We start from the raw sequence: 18,336 nt of genomic DNA, 5'->3' as shown, positions 1-18,336 counted from the left end.
GAAGTGAGCGGATAGAATGGAGGGCGTCTGGGAGGACCTCTTGCCAGCGGGAGACTGGGAGACACCTGGACTGCAGGGCCAGCAGGACGGTCTTCCAGACCGTACCGTTCTCCCTCTCGACCTGTCCGTTACCCCCGGGGTTGTAACTGGTCGTCCTGCTGGAGGCAATGCCCCTGCTGAGCAGGAATTGATGCAGCTCGTCACTCATAAAGGAGGACCCCCTATCGCTATGGATGTATGCGGGGTAACCGAACAGGGAGAAGATGGTGTGTAGGGCTTTGATAATGGTGGTTGTGGTCATGTCGGGGCAGGGGATGGCGAAAGGGAAGCGGGAGTACTCGTCAATCACGTTGAGGAAATACGTGTTGCGGTTGGTGGAGGGGAGGGGACCTTTGAAGTCCATGCTGAGACGTTCAAAGGGGCGGGAAGCCTTTATCAGATGCGCTTGTTCAGGGCGGTAGAAGTGCGGCTTGCACTCCACGCAGATGTGGCATTCCCTAGTTACTGTCCTGACCTCTCGATGGAGTAGGGCAGGTTGCGGGTCTTTATGAAGTGGAAAAAGCGGGTGACCCCCGGGTGACAGAGGTCCGCGTGGAGGGTTTGGAGGCGGTCCACTTGTGCGTTGGCACAGGTGCCGCAGGACAGGGCATCGGGAGGCACGTTTAGCTTCCCAGGACGATACAAGATGTCGTAGTTTTACGTAGACAACTCGATCCTCCACCGCAAGACCTTATCGTTCTTTATCTTGCCCCTCTGTGGATTATCGAACATGAAAGCCACTGACCGTTGGTCTGTGAGGAGGGTAAACCTCCTGCCGGCCAGATAGTGCCTCCAATGTCGCACAGCTTCGACTATGGCTTGTGCTTCCTTCTCAACCGAGGAATGACGGATTTCGGAAGCATGGAGGGTAAGGGAGAAGAAGGCCACGGGTCTGCCCGCTTGATTGAGGGTGGCCGCCAGAGCTACATCGGACGCGTTACTCACGACTTGGAAGGGGAGGAACTGGTCGATAGCGTGCATCGTGGCCTTTGGAATGTCTGCTTTGATGCGGCTAAAGGCCTGGCGGGCCTCCATCGACAGGGGAAAAGTGGTGGACTGGATGTGTGGGTGGGCTCTGTCGGCGTAATTGGGGACCCATAGGGCGTAATATGAACAGAAGCCCAAACAGTGCTTGAGGGCTTTGAGGGAGTGGGGGAGGGGAAGCTCCATCAGGGGGCGCATGCGTTCGGAGTTGGGGCCTATCGTTCCGTTACGCACTACGTAGCCGAGGATGGCTAGACGGTCGGTGCTAAACATACATTTATCCTTGTTGTAGGTCAGATTAAGGAGTTTTGCGGTACGGAGGAATTTTAGGAGTTTGGTGTCGTGGTCCTGCTGGTCGTGGCCGCAGATGGTGACATTATCGAGATACGGGAATGTTGCCCGTAAACCGTATTGGTCGACCGTTTGGTCCATCTCCCTTTGGAAGACCGAGACCCCGTTTGTGACACCGAAAGGAACCCTTAAAAAGTGGTAGAGTCGCCCATCCGCTTCGAACGAAGTGTACTTTCGGTCACTTGCGCGGATGGGGAGCTGATGGTAGGCGGACCTGAGGTCCACCGTGGAAAAGACCTTGTACTGTTCAATCCTGTTGACCAGGTCGGAGATACGTGGAAGAGGGTACGCGTCCAGCTGCGTAAATCTGTTGATGGTCTGACTGTAGTCTGTGACCATCCTATTTTTCTCCTCGGTCTTGACCACCAGCACTTGTGCTCGCCAGGGGCTGTTGCTAGCCTCGATAACCCTTGGACCGGACCTGATGAAGGTCCGGTCCTGGGCACTGTACCGTCTGCTCCTGGTGGCGACGGGTTTGCAATCCGGGGTGAGAGCAGTCGCTTGCGGGGTCCTCGGTGCCGATCCAAGATGGCGGCACCCGTCGGCCGCACATGGTGGGGGGTGAACAAAATGGCGCCGCCCGGGGATCACACGTGGAGTCGGGGGCCGCACGTGGCGTCGGGGGCCCAAAATGACAGCACCCGGGGATCACTCATGGCGATGGGGGGTGGGGGCAGCGAGGTCCGCGGGCCGCATGGGACCCCTGAGGAGAGCGGGGGGGGAGGGCCCACGGTCGCTGATCGGGACCGCAGCGACCGCTTTGTACTGACAAACGGCCGCAAAGTGGCCCTTCTTGCTGCAGCTTTTACAGGTTGCGGTGCGGGCCGGGCAGCGCTGGCGGGGGTGTTTTTGCCTGGCCGCAAAAGTAGCAGCAGGGCCCCGTGGGTTTATTGGGGCACCCTGCGGTGCAGGCCTGGGAGGGGTCCGAGTCTGCGGAGGCGAGGGGGGTTGCGTTCCATGCTGCCCAGGGGGCCGCCGCGTGGTCGGGAGCATACATGCGAGCTTTACGATTGGCAACATCTAGGGCGGAGGCGAGGGCCCATGCCTCGGCGAGGCTTAAAGTTTCTTTTTCTAAGAGTTTCTGGCAGATCTGCGAAGATTGCATACCCGCAACGAAAGCGTCTCTGATTAAAAGTTTGGTGTGCTCGGCCGCAGAAACTTGTGGGCAGCCGCAGTTCCTCCCCAGAACAAGGAGGGCCCGGTAACATTCGTCTCAAGACTCACCAGGGAATTGCTGCCTCATGGCCAGTAAGTGCCGAGCGTAGACCTGGTTCACCGGCCGGATGAAATGTCCTTTAAGTAAGTCCATGGCCACATCGTAGTCTGTCATGTCCTCTATGAGCATGTACACGGCGGTGCCGACGCACGAGTGGAGGATGTGCAATTTTTGTTCCCTCGCCGGGACATTTTTGGCTTTACTCAAGTAGCTATTGAAGCAAGCCAGCCAGTGTTTAAATGCTGCTGTTGCATTTGCTGCATGTGGGCTGAGTCGAAGGCACTCCGGCTTGATACGAAGCTCCATCCTTTAAAATCTTGTGCATTAAATTGATGCACAATCAATGGACACGAAACGTAGATGAAATCCGAACGATAGGCTTTAATGCACAAGAAGTGTGCCTGCAGCAGATGTACAGAAGAAAGGCCGACTGACGGGAAGCACGGGTTCTTATATCCTGCCTCGTAGGCGGAGCTACCTACCTCTCAGCCAATCGGCTGAGAAGCACATGACTTACCCGGGCCAATGGGCAGCAAGTCCTCTGCACCAATAGCAGCTCACTTCCAGGTACCGTAATACCCCTAGTCATACTACCACAAGACCAAAAGGAACAGGAAGGCTTAGACCATAAGACCATAAGACCATAAGACATAGGAGTGGAAGTAAGGCCATTCGGCCCATCGAGTCCACTCCGCCATTCAATCATGGCTGATGGGCATTTCAACTCCACCTACCAGCATTCTCCCCGTAGCCCTTAATTCCTCGCGACATCAAGAATTTATCTATCTCTGCCTTGAAGCCTTTTAGCGTCCCGGCCTCCACTGCACTCCGCGGCAATGAATTCCACAGGCCCACCACTCTCTGGCTGAAGAAATGTCTCCGCATTTCTGTTCTGAATTTACCCCCTCTAATTCTAAGGCTGTGCCCACGGGTCCTCGTCTCCTCGCCTAACGGAAACAGTTTCTTTGCGTCCACCCTTTCTAAGCCATGTATTATCTTGTAAGTTTCTATTAGATCTCCCCTTAACCTTCTAAACTCCAATGAATACAATCCCAGGATCCTCAGCCGTTCATCATATGTTAGACCCGCCATTCCAGGGATCATCCGTGTGAATCTCCGCTGGACACGCTCCAGTGCCAGTATGTCCTTCCTGAGATGTGGGGCCCAAAACTGGACACAGTACTCCAAATGGGGCCTAACCAGAGCCTTATAAAGGCTCAGTAGCACATCGCTGCTTTTATATTCCAACCCTCTTGAGATAAATGACAACATTGCATTCGCTTAATCACGGATTCAACCTGCATGTTTATCTTTAGGGAATCCTCGACTAGCACTCCCAGATCCCTTTGTACTTTGGCATTATGAATTTTCTCACCATTTATGAATTTTCTCACCGTTTATGGCTTCCCCAAACCTTGCCTGGAATCCTTGGGCCTTCCCACACCATGCATTATCACACCCCCCACCAAATGCTGAGGCCCAGGCCCCAGAATTATATTGCCCTCAGTGCAACATATGAAGATGTTCACTAAAAGTGTGGAACATTAGTCAGTGTGGTGTGAAGTCAACATATGTTTATTGACAATATAAAGCAAATGCAAGATTGCTTATTTTTTGCAGTGCATCATCTTTCCTCTAATTTTATCCATTTTTATGATTTGCTGTGGGAAATGGTATTTAAAATGTTTGGCTGCATGCTTTGGCCTGTTTTTATAAGATATTATCTGTCAAAAACGTAAACTATGTCTGAAGTGAATTCCATATGATAACACCTGTCCAAGAAACAGTAAGAAGATACATGACAGTAGAGGGAAAAAATTCTATTTAAAATCAACAGCTGGTTTCCTGTTTAGTTTTTGACATTTAGCTATGCCTGCATTTGTTTTATAAAAGAGCACTTATCCATATTTCAAGACAAAACAGGTCCACTGAATTCACTTATCCCATACTACATAAATTGTAAACTGCTTGAAGGTAACATCTAACAGATTTATTCAAGCTTTCATTTTCCAAATATAGCAAGGAGCCTTACAATGGCAACTATGATCATTTATTTAGGGGTATGAAAATATAAAATCCACCAGCATGTTTTAATCTGACAGTGTTCCTCGTAATAATATAAACAAGCACTATGTTAAAAGTTACATATTTAATTTCTTCCTTCAATATCACCGTTAAGTGATAAATGTACTTTGTAAATGGGTTAAAACAAAAAGTGATGAGTTTCTCTGGTGACCCATGTGCATTGACATCAGAAATGTAACAGCAATATTTCCACTGATCGTTCCACTCAGTAAAATAGTAAGCATGTTTTTGAAAGAAAGTATTTACAATTTCACTAGAAATTCTGACCAGAGGAAATCTTCAAAAGACATTTGCCATGTCAGTACACACAGTAAATTCTTACCCCATTGTGGTGGAAGGCAGATTTGTCAAATAGCTGAAGACTTTTAACCACATAGTCAATGGAGTGGAACTATGTACAAGATCAAAGCTGAGATGGTGGGCCTGTGTACAGGAGTACAATGAATAGAAGAATGAGAACAGGCATACTGGTTACTGATTGTGTGAATGTAAACATTATCGGAAAGTTAAAACCTATATATATATCAGAAATCATATTAAAGAAATGCATATCTACTTGAAACATTTTCAACTATATACTATGGGTGCTTTTTTGATGTCTCAGTGTGGATCCCAATGATGGTCCTGGAAGTAAGCATCACTTTTGCTTATTGCAAGAATGGCGGCCAGTTGGAATTTTATGGCAGAGAACCACTAACCACAGTGGAGGTTAATGGCACCCTCTTGTGGTTATTTGTGTATGTATGTATTGGCCGGCGCCAATCCGCGCATGCACGGTTGACGTCCTCCCCGCGGCCGCCCTGCAAGAAGATGTTGGATGGATCTTGCGGCGGAGGAAAGGAGGTCCTCCTTCAGAGAGGCCGGCCTGCCGTTCGGTGGGCACCAATCGTGGGCCAGACCCCTTTTGAGGCCCCTCCGTGCAGGATCCCCCCCCCCCCCCCACAGGCTGCCCACCCCCACAGGCTGTCCCCCCCCAGCGTTCCCACACTGTTCCCGCCGGCAGCGACCAGGTGTGGACGGCGCCGGCGGGAACCTGTCGTGTTCGGCAGGCTGCTCGGCCCATTGGTTACAACCAGCGAGCGCCGATTCTCCCAGCAGCCAGCCATGAATCTCGCCGCGCCAGTTTCAGGGGGGGTGGGAGAACCGCGTGCGGGTGCCAGGGTGGCGTGGCGGGACTTGCTCGGCGCTCCGGCGATTCTCCCACCCAGCGTTGGGGGGGGGGGGGGGGGGGGGGGGGGGGAGAATTCCGCCCTGTGTGTTGTTTTCAGGCTTAAAAATCCAGTTTTACAGAAAATGCTGTTTGAACAAGTGGATGGCAATCTTCTAAAATGGCTAAATAAACAGGTATTATTGGGTGACTGAGAGAGTGTAACTGTGATCAAGAGTCCTTCAGTGCATATGTTGAGTGGCTAGACATGTATTTCACTGTTAACAATAGCTTTGATAATCCTGATAATCCAGCTGTTAATCAGGCATTGGAGGATAAGAAAATGGGAATATTTTTAATTGAAGCAGGCCCAGAACTGTTTGATTTTCCTCGCCCCCTTAAAAAGCCAAAAGACACAGCCCTGTCAGACATTTTGTAAAAGCTTGAGCAGCACTATAAACCAAAACTGTTGGGGATTGCAGAAAGATATTGGTTTGGAAGAAGGAATCATCTGTCAAGTGACGACATTGGAGAGTTTATCATTGCTCTGACATAGCTGTTCATCCATTGTGATTTTGGAGAATTTCAAGAGAGAGCATTGTGGGACAGATTTGTATAAGATTTAAAAAGTGAATGCATTCACAGTAAGTTGCTGAAATTTCCAAAGTTAACTTTCAACATAGCTGCTCGTCAAACAGTGTTGCCCATTGTAATGGCAAAATGTGACTTGAGAGAAATCAGAGTTGACAACTGCCTCCCAAGTTGTCTGCTGAGGTAAATATGCTGCAGCTGAGTAAGCCAAAGGCCCGAACAACAGCAGTTAGTAGTGCCTGTACAACAAAGACCTGTTATCAGTTGTTAGGACAACCTTGAGCATGGAATCGTCCATTTAAGAAAACGGAGTGCTACAGCTGCAAGAAGAAAAGTCATCTTGTCAAGGCTTGATGAAAGAAGACAAATGGAGCAAAAGCTTGCTGGAGGAAACAGCAATCAGTGAATACGGTTGTCAAACTGCACCAGGACAATGTGGAGCTGGTCAAAATCCATATGATACAAATGGATGACCATTGAATATTTGCAGGGCATTGTAGTCTCAGTAGCATTGGACGGAGCTCTGGCAGACAAGGAGGTTGACAAGGATCCATCAGTTAGAATGATTCCTGAATCGCTGTATTGTGAAAGTTTGAGTCAATTTTGATGTAGAGATCATGCACAGAATTTCAAAGCTGTGGAGGAGAAGACATTCCCACAATGGAAGGTGTGTTAGTTCTGGTCACATACAAGGAGCAATGTGCAAAATTGCCATCCCTGTAGTGAATGTTTCTCAGTCTGCTACCGTGAAGATAGACACCAAATGCCTGTTTAAGGCCAATGCCATTATTTTGTTTACCATTACCAATTCGGCTACAAAAGCAGCCTTGTTAGCAAGAAACTAGTTACCAGCACTTACTTGAATGGGAATGAGTTTCCTCAAGTAGAAGCAAAATATGAATCACAGTGCAAAGTGATTGTTAAACACCCTTGGGAGTTCAGTGAAACCAACAAATCAATGCAAGGATATAAGGTCAATGTATGGGTTCAGAGGCATGTCGGACCAGTTTATTGCAGGCATGTCAGTATCTTGTGCATTATGGGAGGAAGTAGAGCAAGAGCATAAACGTCATGAGTCTGAGAACATTATTGTGAAAATAGAACAGAATAATTGAGCTACTCCCATAGTGGTAGTACCAAAGTCAGATGGTAGTGTAAGATGTGGTGATTATAAGGTGACCACAAATCAGGTTCCTGAATGTAATCCACCCAATACTTTGCAAAATGTGGAAGATCTGTTCACAACGTTGTCAGAAGACGATGGGCTGGATTCTCCGCCAGCGGGATTCTCTGTTGCGCTGTGGTGGAGGAACGATTGAAAATAAAAGGTCATGGAGAGGGTAAGTGTCCAAGGTAGGTTGATGGGAAATGAGAGGTTGGAGTCGGACATTGGGGGTCTGACATCTGGGGTTGAGGTGAGGTCAGACATGAAGGGGTGGGCTTGGGTTAGGCATGCGGGTGGGGTGTCGGACATGGAGGGTGGGGGTGTGTGGATGTTGGATATATGGAGTTGGGGTGTTCATAAATCAGAGGTTGGTGAGATGGAGCATCATGGAGTGGGGCGCGGGGCCGGGCATCGGGCAAGTGGGGAGTCTAACATAGGGGGCTGGTGGATCCAGAAATTGGGTTGGGGAGGGGGTCAGACTTGAGGAGGCATGGTCACACATTGGGGTTGCCATGGGGTCATATATCTGGGGCATGTGGGGTGGTCGGATATGGGAGTGCCCAGCATTGGAGTTGGGAGGTCGATCTTGAAGGTGGTTGGGGTATTATATATTGGGAGGGGGGATGTGGGATATAGACCGGGATGGGGGCAGCAGAACACTTGAGAGGTGAAGGGTCAGACGTCTGGGGGTGGGGGTGTTGGACATTGGCAGGTGATGGGGTTGGACATGTGAGGGTGTGGCTTTGGACATGGGGGTGGGGTGGGCCTTACTTTGTGGGCTAAATGTTCAGATATCTGAGGTTTTGGATGTTGGACATTGGTAGCATTGGGTGGGGTTGAACATGAGCAGGTTGGGGGTCAGTTATGGAGGGATTGGAGGGATGGGGATGTCATATATCTGGGGGTTGGGGGGTGTCGAATCTTTGGGGGCACATGTGGCTGTTCGAACATTGAACATCGATGAGTCAACCATTGGAGAATGGGAGTTCGGACATGGGGTGGCTGGACGTCCGGGGGTAGGTGTGCCAGACCTCGAGGAGGTGTGGGGAAGGTTGGTCATCGAGGGGGTGGCTGATTTGAACCTGGGGGGAAATTGAGGTGTCAAACAGTGGGAGTGACAGGGTGGTTTTACATCAGGGCGTGGATGTGTCAGACATGGGGGGTGGATGTCGCATTGGAGGGTCAGGATGAGTTTGGGTGGGAGGGTGGTTAGTTGGGGTTGGGGTTAGAGTCAGTTCAGGTCAGGGGAGTAGGTCGCTCGGCCAGGTCAGATCCGTGGTGGGGGTGGGTCATCCAACCGGGCTGTGATAATGATTTAGCATTTCTGACCTGGATTATTAATTTTACTAATATTATAAGTCTGTTTCTAACTAAGCCACCGAGCTTCTAGGAACTTGAGCTTACTCAATGTAACACATACGCAGTTATATTTTAGTAGAGTTTTATTATAAGCATTTTAAAGTATAAAACAGATTTACAGAGTCTACAAAATGTAAGTCTAATAACAGACTGTCATTTCTAAAAGAGAAATATACTTGAACATGGATATCCAGATGTTATCTCGACTTCAAAACTTTTAACAGAGTAAGAAAGCCTTACTTACAAATCCAGAATGACCTGCTTGATGAAACAGACAGCAACAGAACAGCAAGTCACTCTCTTGCAGGAGAAAAAGGGTGAGTGCTGCTTTGGGTGAATCTGTGTCTTTTTATACATTTTTCTTCCCTTTCTCTCGAATAGCCTGATAGTTAATAGCCTGTGTTAGGCTAAGTTAGAGACAGCGATTGGCATTTGTAGGTTTATAGATTTTTTACAACAGCCTGGTGATAAATAGGCTGTAGTAGGCCACTGTAGAGACGGCGATTCATCGCTGTGAGATTCTTATTTTTTAAGGAGGTCATTCGCAGGAAATGTTATTGGTGTTTAATTGCGGTGCTGGTGTCAATACATCTTGAAATATGGCCGGACTAATAGTCATTCCAGCACCGTGTTATCTCTATGGGCCTGTGGGCCTCGTGCTAAATTTTTACAAATGATGTTTTTTGTTTGGGAAGAATTTATGTTTAACAACACAAGATCCTGGAGCACAATTTATTCTCTTTGTCACATTCATTGTTTAGGGAGGTTTGAGACTTATTCATAATTCTATTTGTTACATTTCTATCCCAATGGGTATTAGGGATATTCTGAATGATAATGAAATGATGCAGTTTTCAGTTGTCCTATTTTGACTCCATCTGGTACTGTAGTCAGTGTGATATTCATCACTGTTACGGGGTTGGTAGTTGAGATATCCTGTATCAGTGGCGGGAGGGGGGTGTCGGGGAGGATACCGTGGAACACAGTGCTTAATGGGGGTGTGAGGGAACAGCCTAATAGCAGGAACAAAGAACAATACAGCACAGGAACGGGCCCTTCGACCCTCCAAGCCTGTTCCGAATGTGGTACCTGCCTAAACTAAAACCGTATGCACATATGGCGCCTAAAATCCCGCCCCCGCCGTGGCAGAGATTCTCCGCCACCCGGGAAGTGGCGGGGGCAGGAATCTCGCCCCGCCGATCAGAGAGGCACCTGCGGCGATTCTCCGGCCCGGATGGGCCAAGGTCCCGCCGCTGGGAGGCCTCTCCCGCCGCCAAGGTTTAAACCACCTCTGGAACGGCGGGCACATCGGCGCGAGCAGGCCCCCGGGGTCCTGGGGGGGCGGGGGGCAATCGGACCACGGGTGGTACCCCCACGGTGGCCTGGCCCACGATCGGGGCCCCCCGATCAGGGGCCCGGCCAGTGCCCTGGGTGCACTATGTTCCTCCGCGACCGCCACGGCCTCCACCATGGCGGAGGCGGAAGGGAACACCACATCGCGCATGCGCCGGCAGTGACGTCAGCGGCCAGCTGCCGCTGACGTCACTGCCGGCGCATGCGCGGACTGGCGAAAGCCTTTCGGCCAGCCCCGCTGCCGGGGCCGCCGGTTGTTTGCGCCGGTCTTCTGGTGCAAACCGCTCCGGCGCGGGGCTGGCCCCCAAAGGTGGGGAGAATTCCCCACCTTTGGGGAGGCGCGACCCCTGAGTGGTTGGCGCCACTCCCCTACTCCGGGACCCTCCATCACGCCGGGTAGGGGAGAATGCCGCCCATGGAGTCCAGATCCTTCCATTCCCACCCTATTCATATATTTGTCTAGATGCCCCTTAAATGCTGCTATTGTACCTGCTCCCACCACCTCCCCAGGCAGCACGCTCTATATATTTACCACCCTCTGTGTAAAAGAACTGGTCTAGCACATCTGTTCTAAACGTTTCTCCATGCACTTTAAACCTATATCCCCTAGTACATGATTCTCCTACCCAAGGAAAGGGCATCTGACTGTCCACTCTGTCCATGTCACTCATAGTCTTGTAGACCTGTATCAGATCGCCACTCAACCTCCAGTGAGAACAGACCGAGTTTATCTAACCTCTCCTCATCGCTAATACCCTCCATACTAGGCAACACCCTAGTAAACCACTTATGTACCCTCTCCAAAGCATCCACGTCCTTCTGGTAGTGTGGCAACCAGAATTATACACAACATTCCAAATGAGGCCTAACTAAGGTCCTGTACAGCTGCACCATGACTTGCCAATTTTTATATTCAATGCCCCGACCGATGAAGGCCAGCATGCCGTGTGCCTTCTTTGCCACCTTATTCACATGCATTGCCACTTTCAGTGATCGGTGGACATGCATGCCCAGATCTCTCTGCCTGTCAGTACTTGCAAGAGTTCTACCATTTACTGTGCAATTCCTACATGCTTTGGGCCTTCCAAAGTGCATTACCTCTCACTTGTCCGGATTAAACTCCATCTGCCATTTCTCCGCCCAAGACTCCAACCAGTTTATATCCTGCTGTATCCTCTGACAATCCTCTTCACTATCCGCCGCAACTCCACCAATTTTTGTGTAATCTGCAAATTTACTAATCAAACTAGCTACATTTTCTTCCAAATCATTTATATACACCACGAACAACAAAGGCCCCAGACTGATCCCTGTGGAATGCTTCTAGTCACAGCCTTCCATTCAGAAAAGCACCCTTCTACTGCTACACTCTATCTTCTGTGCCCAAGCCAGTTCTGTATCCAACTTGCCAGCTCTCGTCTGATCCCATGAGACCTCACCTTTTGTACCAATCTACCATGAGGTATCTTGTCAAAGGCTTTACTGAAGCCCATGTATACAACATCTACTGCCTTTCCCTCACCTATCACCTTTGTCACTTCCTTGAAAAACTAGATCAAATTAGTGAGGCACAACCTCCCCTTCTTAAAACCATCACTAATAAGTCCATTTGTTTCCAAATGTGTGTAAATCCTGTCTCTAAGAATCATTTCCAATAATTTCCCTACCATTGATTTAAGGCTCACAAGCCTCTAATTTCCTAGATTATCCCTGCTGCCCAATGGAACAACATTGGCTATTCTCCAATCCTCTGGAGAGTCCTCATTTGGCCATATCTCTATGTACGTAAATAAGCAAACTGGAATGAACCAATTTCAGTCAGTATTAGAACTCCATGGACGGCATTCACTGTCGGCCGACTTCGGAATCGGGAAACCTGATTTGGGAGGAGAATTGGTTCAGAGGCCAAAATCACAGTGGGCGCCGATTTCACTCCAAATTGCAATTCTCCATCGCCTCGACAGTGGCATCAATGCGTTCCAGAATGCACGTACAGTAAACACCGTCGGCCTTTCATTCGTGTGGCTGAGTCGCGATACTCCGCCTCCATGGGCCAAATTCTCGATGGCGAGGTTCACTTGTGCTTTTAAAAATCGTGAAACAGATTTGCTACTGAGGGAGAGAGAGGGGGCACGATTCTCCGCAAATGCGGAGAGTCGTAAAGGCTGCCGTGAAACTGGCCGTGTTTCACGGCAGCCTCCGCGCCCCCTCCCGGGATCCGATTCTCCCCCCCCCCCCCCCCCCCCGGTCGGGGCTAGCAGCGTGGCCCCGTGAAGAACGGCATCGCAGGCTTAGCGACGGTTGCTAAGCCCGTGCGCCAAGCGTCACGCCGGCTGACGCGCACAATGACGTCAGCCGCGCATGCGCGGTTTGGACGGCTCCAACCCGCGCATGCGCAGATGACATCATCACGCATATGCATCAAACCCACGCATGCGCGGGCCGTCATGCCCCTCAGCCGCCCCGCGGACTGATCCTGTGGGGCGGCGGAGGAACAAAGAGTGCCCGGGTATCAGACCCGCTGCCCGCGATCGGTTCCCACCGATCGCGGGACCATGCCACCCTTGGCACGGCTGTGGTGCGGCCGTGCCAATCGGTGCCATGGTTGTCCGGGACGGCACTTTGCGGCCGTTTTCACGAACGGTGAGAGCAGGTGTGATTGCGTTCATGAAAACGGCCGTAAAGGCCTGGGAACTCGGCCCATCGGCCTGGGGAGAATCGCCGTTCGCCGTAAAAAACGGCGAGCAGCGATTCATGTCGTTGGGTGGCCGTTGGGGGGGGGGAGAATAGCGGGAGGTCGGGAAAAATGTCGGGAAGGCTCTCCCGCTATTCTCCGACCCGTCGTGGGCAGCGGAGAATCGCGCCCAGGAGGTACGGAACGTGTCCAACATTGCATTGTTTGCTGACAATTATAATGCTGGCTGGTGGGCTCTGTCAGGGCCGGGTAGGAGTAGCGGGGGGTGGCCAGGAGGTGGGCTGTGGGCTCAGGGTGGACATGACCGGAACACCATTGCCACAGCTTAAAAGGCAGCCATGCAACTGCGCATGCTGCTGACTTCCCACTGTGAACTTAGGGTCACAAGACGCATGGGTCCACCCCCCCACCCCCCACCCCCCTCCCCAGGCCACCCCCCCAAGGTGAGCTCTGGCCCCAGCTGACCCATCAACCCTATGGACAGGCTCCAGCATGACCAGTACCATCTTGTTGGCTGGGATGAGTGTGCATGGGGATTGTAAAGTGTATGTGCGGCTGCAGCTTGTCAACCTCCCGAGTGTCAATCATAGACCCAGTGAATCCCGCCCCGTTCCTCATTGGAATCGATTGTGTTCCACTTGGCGCCAATAATAGCATCTTAACAGTCACTGTATCAGTCCAAGTGTGTCACCAGTTTAGCTGTCGTGGAACTCCATGAATCCTGCCCCAACGTCACCACTTAGTCTCTGGAACGAAGAATCTCGCTGCATGTGTGTGTTGCATGTTTCTGTCCTGCAAACATACCACAGGCAGCTCAGGACCTGGTAAATTATATGGTTGGGGACAGTGTGTAGATCACTGAATCCACAGTTTGTTGATGGGGGTCAGGGTTTATGTTTAAGCAGCACCCGGACATGCGTCCTGCACCAACAAACCAGCAGCATCTATGTTGTGGACTTATACACAGAACTCCAGCACCATCAGCCTGAAGTGAAGGACTCAGCCTTCCACTCTGGCACAGCACCCTTGGACCATAACTTCACTTCCAGACTCAGATGGCACATGGTTCTGAGCAGACAATGTGTAGATCCATGGTTCAGTAATGGCATCCAGCAGTTTCTGCCCAAAACTTGTTAGTCTTCCAATGCACAGAGTTGTCCCCGACCGCGTGATGCAGACTAGGACATTTCAAAGTCCAGGACTATGTGCTGAGTGATGGACTAAAGCTTGGGACAGCCACCACAGAGGTGCAATGGGACAGGATCATTGTCTAAGAACTTTCAGCCATAGTGCAATGAGGGGCTGGGAACTGTATAGAACCCTCAGGCTACATGACTTGCATTGAATGCAGGCAATGAATATTACGTGCATCCCGATTGTATTGGAACATGTTGGAGTGCAATAGAGGGCAGGATTCTCCGTTAATGCGGCAGATTGCCTGCGCCGTCGTGAACGCCGTCGCATTACACGATGGCGCGAAACGGCCACGGTCATGAGCGATTCAAGGCCCGAAAACGGGGCTAGCAGCGGGAGCGTGAAAACGCGGGGGGCATGGCGCAAAAGCAGCGTCGTCATCGCGCCACGCCCGACTGACGGCGCGCACCATCATTTAAAGTGCGTGATCCGCGCACAGGACCCAAAACAACGCGATGGCTGAGCCCCGACGAGCCGCTCCCAGGTTCCGGGACACGGACCTGGGCACCCTGCTGGGTGAGGTGGAAGAACGCAGGGCCATCCTCTGCCCAAGATGTGGACATCGCCAACCATCAAGCAGTGTGAGGCGCGGCTGGCGTGAGATTGGCACTACGGTCAGTGCTGTGAGGCAAACCCCCCTCCCCCCCCCCCCCCCCCGCGCTCTGGGTACCAGTGGCGGAAGAAGCTCCACAACCTCACGAGGGTTGCCAGGGTAAGTGCCCTGAGAGTGCCCCCGGGTCACACCCCACCCCCCTCCCCACCCCAACCACATCTCGCAGCAACCATCCCCCCCCCCCCCCGAGCAGAGGGCATGCCAGGTCGGAGGCGCAGTAGCAAGTGAGACTACCCTGCATGGCTACTGCCACCTCAACCCGTCATCCACCCCTCACCCTAACCCCTCCCCCTCACACTCTGATCCCTCCACCCCCTAACCCCTCCCCTCACACTCTAACCCCTCCCCCAACACTCTGCCCCCTCCACCCCGAACCCCTCCCCCTCACTATGCCCCCTCCACCCCAACCCCTCCCCCTCATTCACTGCCGCTCCACCCTCTAAGCCCTCCCCCCTCACACTCTGCCCCCTCCACGTCCAAACCCCACGCCCTCACAGTGCCCCCTCCACCACCGTACACCAGGCTCAGTGCATCTAATGAACCCCGCATCATTGTGTTCCCCAAGGCCAGGGGCCGATCGTCCACGGCCGTCTCGGGCAAGACACAGCCGTCCAGCCGCAAGCTCAGCTGCACCCAAGGACGCACAGCAGAGGGTGGAAGGAAGACGTACAGGAGGGCCATCTTCTCAGTCCGGGACAGAGGAGGGGACGCACAGAGGACGGACAGAGACAATACCGAGGAACACAGGACGGACAGTCAGGACAGTGATAGCCGTGACTCGCACGAAGATAGGGCCGTGAGGCAGGACAGTGATGGAGAGAGGACAGGCACTGTGGACAGTGACACACAGAGGATGGCCAGACAGTTGACGGACACACCGGGCATGGAACATGACATGAGCCGCGGGAGTCTTGCTTCGGTCCAGGAGTCGGCCCAGGACATTCCAGACCTGTGGACAGATGAGGACCTCGAGTTTGCGGCACTGCTGTCACCCACAACATCCACCATTCCAGATGCACTCACCTCGGTTGGGCACATAAGTGATGAGGCTCCCGGGTCACGGACCACACAGCCGAGCTGGTACAGCAGGTGGAATTTGGAGCAGCCGAGGGGCTGGACGGTCGGAGGGCAGCCCAGGCCCAGCACCCAGCTGCCGCCCAGATGGTTCCCGGGTTCCTGGAATTACTGGACCCACCCGGAGACCCGAAGCATATGGAGACCCAGGGACTGAACAACGGGATGATGGCCGTCTTCCTGCATCTACAGATGCAGTTGGAGGAGTCCATCCGTGTCCAGGAGCAGGGATCGGTGCCGCTCATCGCAGCCACCCAGGCCGACACCGCACGGGTGGCGTCCGTGGTGGAGGCAATGGGGGAAACGGTTTCGGCAATCGGTCAGGTTCTGCAAGGCATTGGGCTTCATGTGCAGGCGTCATCCGTGGCCCAGGAGAGGGCTGCCCTCTCACAGGCAGCCATCTCACAGAGCCAACATTGCCACTGCGCTCCGGGATCTGGCCCGGTCCCAGCAAGCCATGGCCCAGTCCCAGCAGGCCATGGCACAGTCCCAGAAGTCCATCACTGAGACCATCGGCCACCTGGCGCACGTGCTGGAAGGCGTAGTGCACTCACAGGTAGTGGTTGCACAGTCCCTGACAGGGATGTCACACTCCCTGGGCTCCGTCGTTGCGAACGCTCAGACCCTGGTTGATACCGCTGCAGGCCTCCAGGACTGGCAGCGCCAGGTGTCGGTGGTGCAACGGCGCATGTGTCCGATCGCACCTCCGTTCCACAGTGAGCCCCGGGGGCCACCGGGCTCCCAGAGGGAGGAGGAGGTTCTGGGGCCCGTCCCAGTAACTCCAGCAAGGGGGGGTCACTGAACACTCTGCATCCCCCTCGTTCCATCCCTGGTGCATCTGGTGGGCAGCGGGCAAGACAGGGTGGCCCCACGCCATCCAGCACGCCCGCTGAGCAGCCTGGCCCTGTTGTGTTGGGTAAGATGGGTCTGTGAGGACTGCGTTTACCAGAGCAGTGAGAGAGACAGGCTTCCAACACTTGAATAAATGCAACTCTATTTTATTGAACTCTTAACTATTAAACATACTTTAACTGTGGGTTGGCACTATGCTGAGTTGACTGGAGACCTGAGGCTAACCTGACCAGACTATCTTACCACCACATGGTGGATGTTCTAGTTGCTGCTCACGAGCTCTGACTGTCTCAGAGGCTGCATCCCCAGAGAACGGGAAAACTAGTGCCTTCTGACTTTATAGTGGCCGTGTCCTGTCTGGTGATTGGCTGTTGTGTTCTGTGTGTTCATTGGTCATCCTGTGTGTCAATCAATGTCTGTCTGTGCACCATCATATACTTGTGTGAATATTATGACAGGCCCATCGAAGGCGGGCTGGCCCAGGAAACGCGTGCCGACGGGGAGCCACGTCGCAGGGCAGGATTCTCAGCAGTCTGCCTCCACTCCTGCTGCACCATCTGGGGATACACCTAGGCGTAGTGTCAGGGCCCATAAGGCACAGAATATAGACACATAGTTAGTTGGCACAGGTCGAGGGCACAGCTATATTGCAGGGGCTAGGGCATCTGTCTGTGAGTGTCACAATTAAAGTCACTGTTGCACTGAATTTTGTAGACTCTGTGCTATGTCCGGTGCCAGGGGGCTCATGAGGGTGACCAAGTGGCGCTGGGGTTTACGTTCGGTGCAGTGGTGATGCCGGGCGTGTGTTCCCCTCCCCCCCCGCAACCAAACACCGTCATCCTCGGCACACCGACGCCAGCTAACCCACATGGGCACTGTGTCCTTGACGAACACAGTGACCACCGAGGTGGAGGGTTCAGCTATTGCCATGAGTCAGACTTTGTCTAACGAATCTGAGCTCACAGCTCATCGCAGGTCGGGCTGTCATCATTCAACATGGCACTGATCAGACCTGCTGACACGATCATCAATGTAGTGCAATCCCGTAGTCGCACAGTCGCAAGGTGATGTGAAATTGGTTCGGTGTGCGCGGTGCAGAAGCGCGATGGTGCGGAGGGGGGTGCTGGGTGCTGGGTGGTGCCCGTGTGTGCGAATGGCGGTGCAAGTGCCAGTTTTCAGCGAATCCCTCCCCCACGGTGTGTGAAACGTGTGGCCACCAACGCATCGCGCGCACGCTGTCCTTGACAGTGCCATCGTGCAGCCTCCTGGCCATAACCAGCATCTGGTATGTGCCCGGCACCTACCCCTCCCCCCACCCTGATGCTCGTCATCCTCATCCTCCTCCTCATCTGCGGATTCTCCGCTGCCATCGGGTTCTCCCTGTGCCTCCTCCACCAGGGCATCATCCCTCTGCACGGCTATGTTGTGCAGCGCACAGCAGAACACAACTATGCGACCAATCCTGTTGGTACTGCAGGGCCCATCCGGAGCGGTCCAGGTACCTGAATCGCATCTTCAGCAGTCCGAAGCACCGCTCCACCACAGCCCTGGTTGCTGAATGGGCCTCATTGTAAAGGGTTGGTCTGGGGCCTCCGTATTGGCGTCATCAGCCATGACC

At 52.7% G+C, this 18,336-nt stretch overlaps 1 long non-coding RNA gene across 1 annotated transcript in view; it reads left to right on the top strand.

Moving 5' to 3' along the window:
• Positions 1 to 9,130: 9,130 nt before the first annotated feature.
• Positions 9,131 to 18,336, top strand: part of LOC119965622 — a 52,393-nt gene continuing 43,187 nt past the window's right edge. Inside the window, exon 1 of the long non-coding RNA XR_005460570.1 lies at positions 9,131 to 9,254. This is a non-coding gene — a long non-coding RNA (uncharacterized LOC119965622). The remainder of the gene's footprint in view (positions 9,255 to 18,336) is intronic.

Source organism: Scyliorhinus canicula, chromosome 5, assembly GCF_902713615.1.
Source record: "Scyliorhinus canicula chromosome 5, sScyCan1.1, whole genome shotgun sequence".
NCBI classification, from domain to species: domain Eukaryota; kingdom Metazoa; phylum Chordata; class Chondrichthyes; order Carcharhiniformes; family Scyliorhinidae; genus Scyliorhinus; species Scyliorhinus canicula.
The sequence above is the reverse complement of the archived record's forward strand: the minus strand, read 5'-3'. Positions and strand labels throughout refer to the sequence as shown.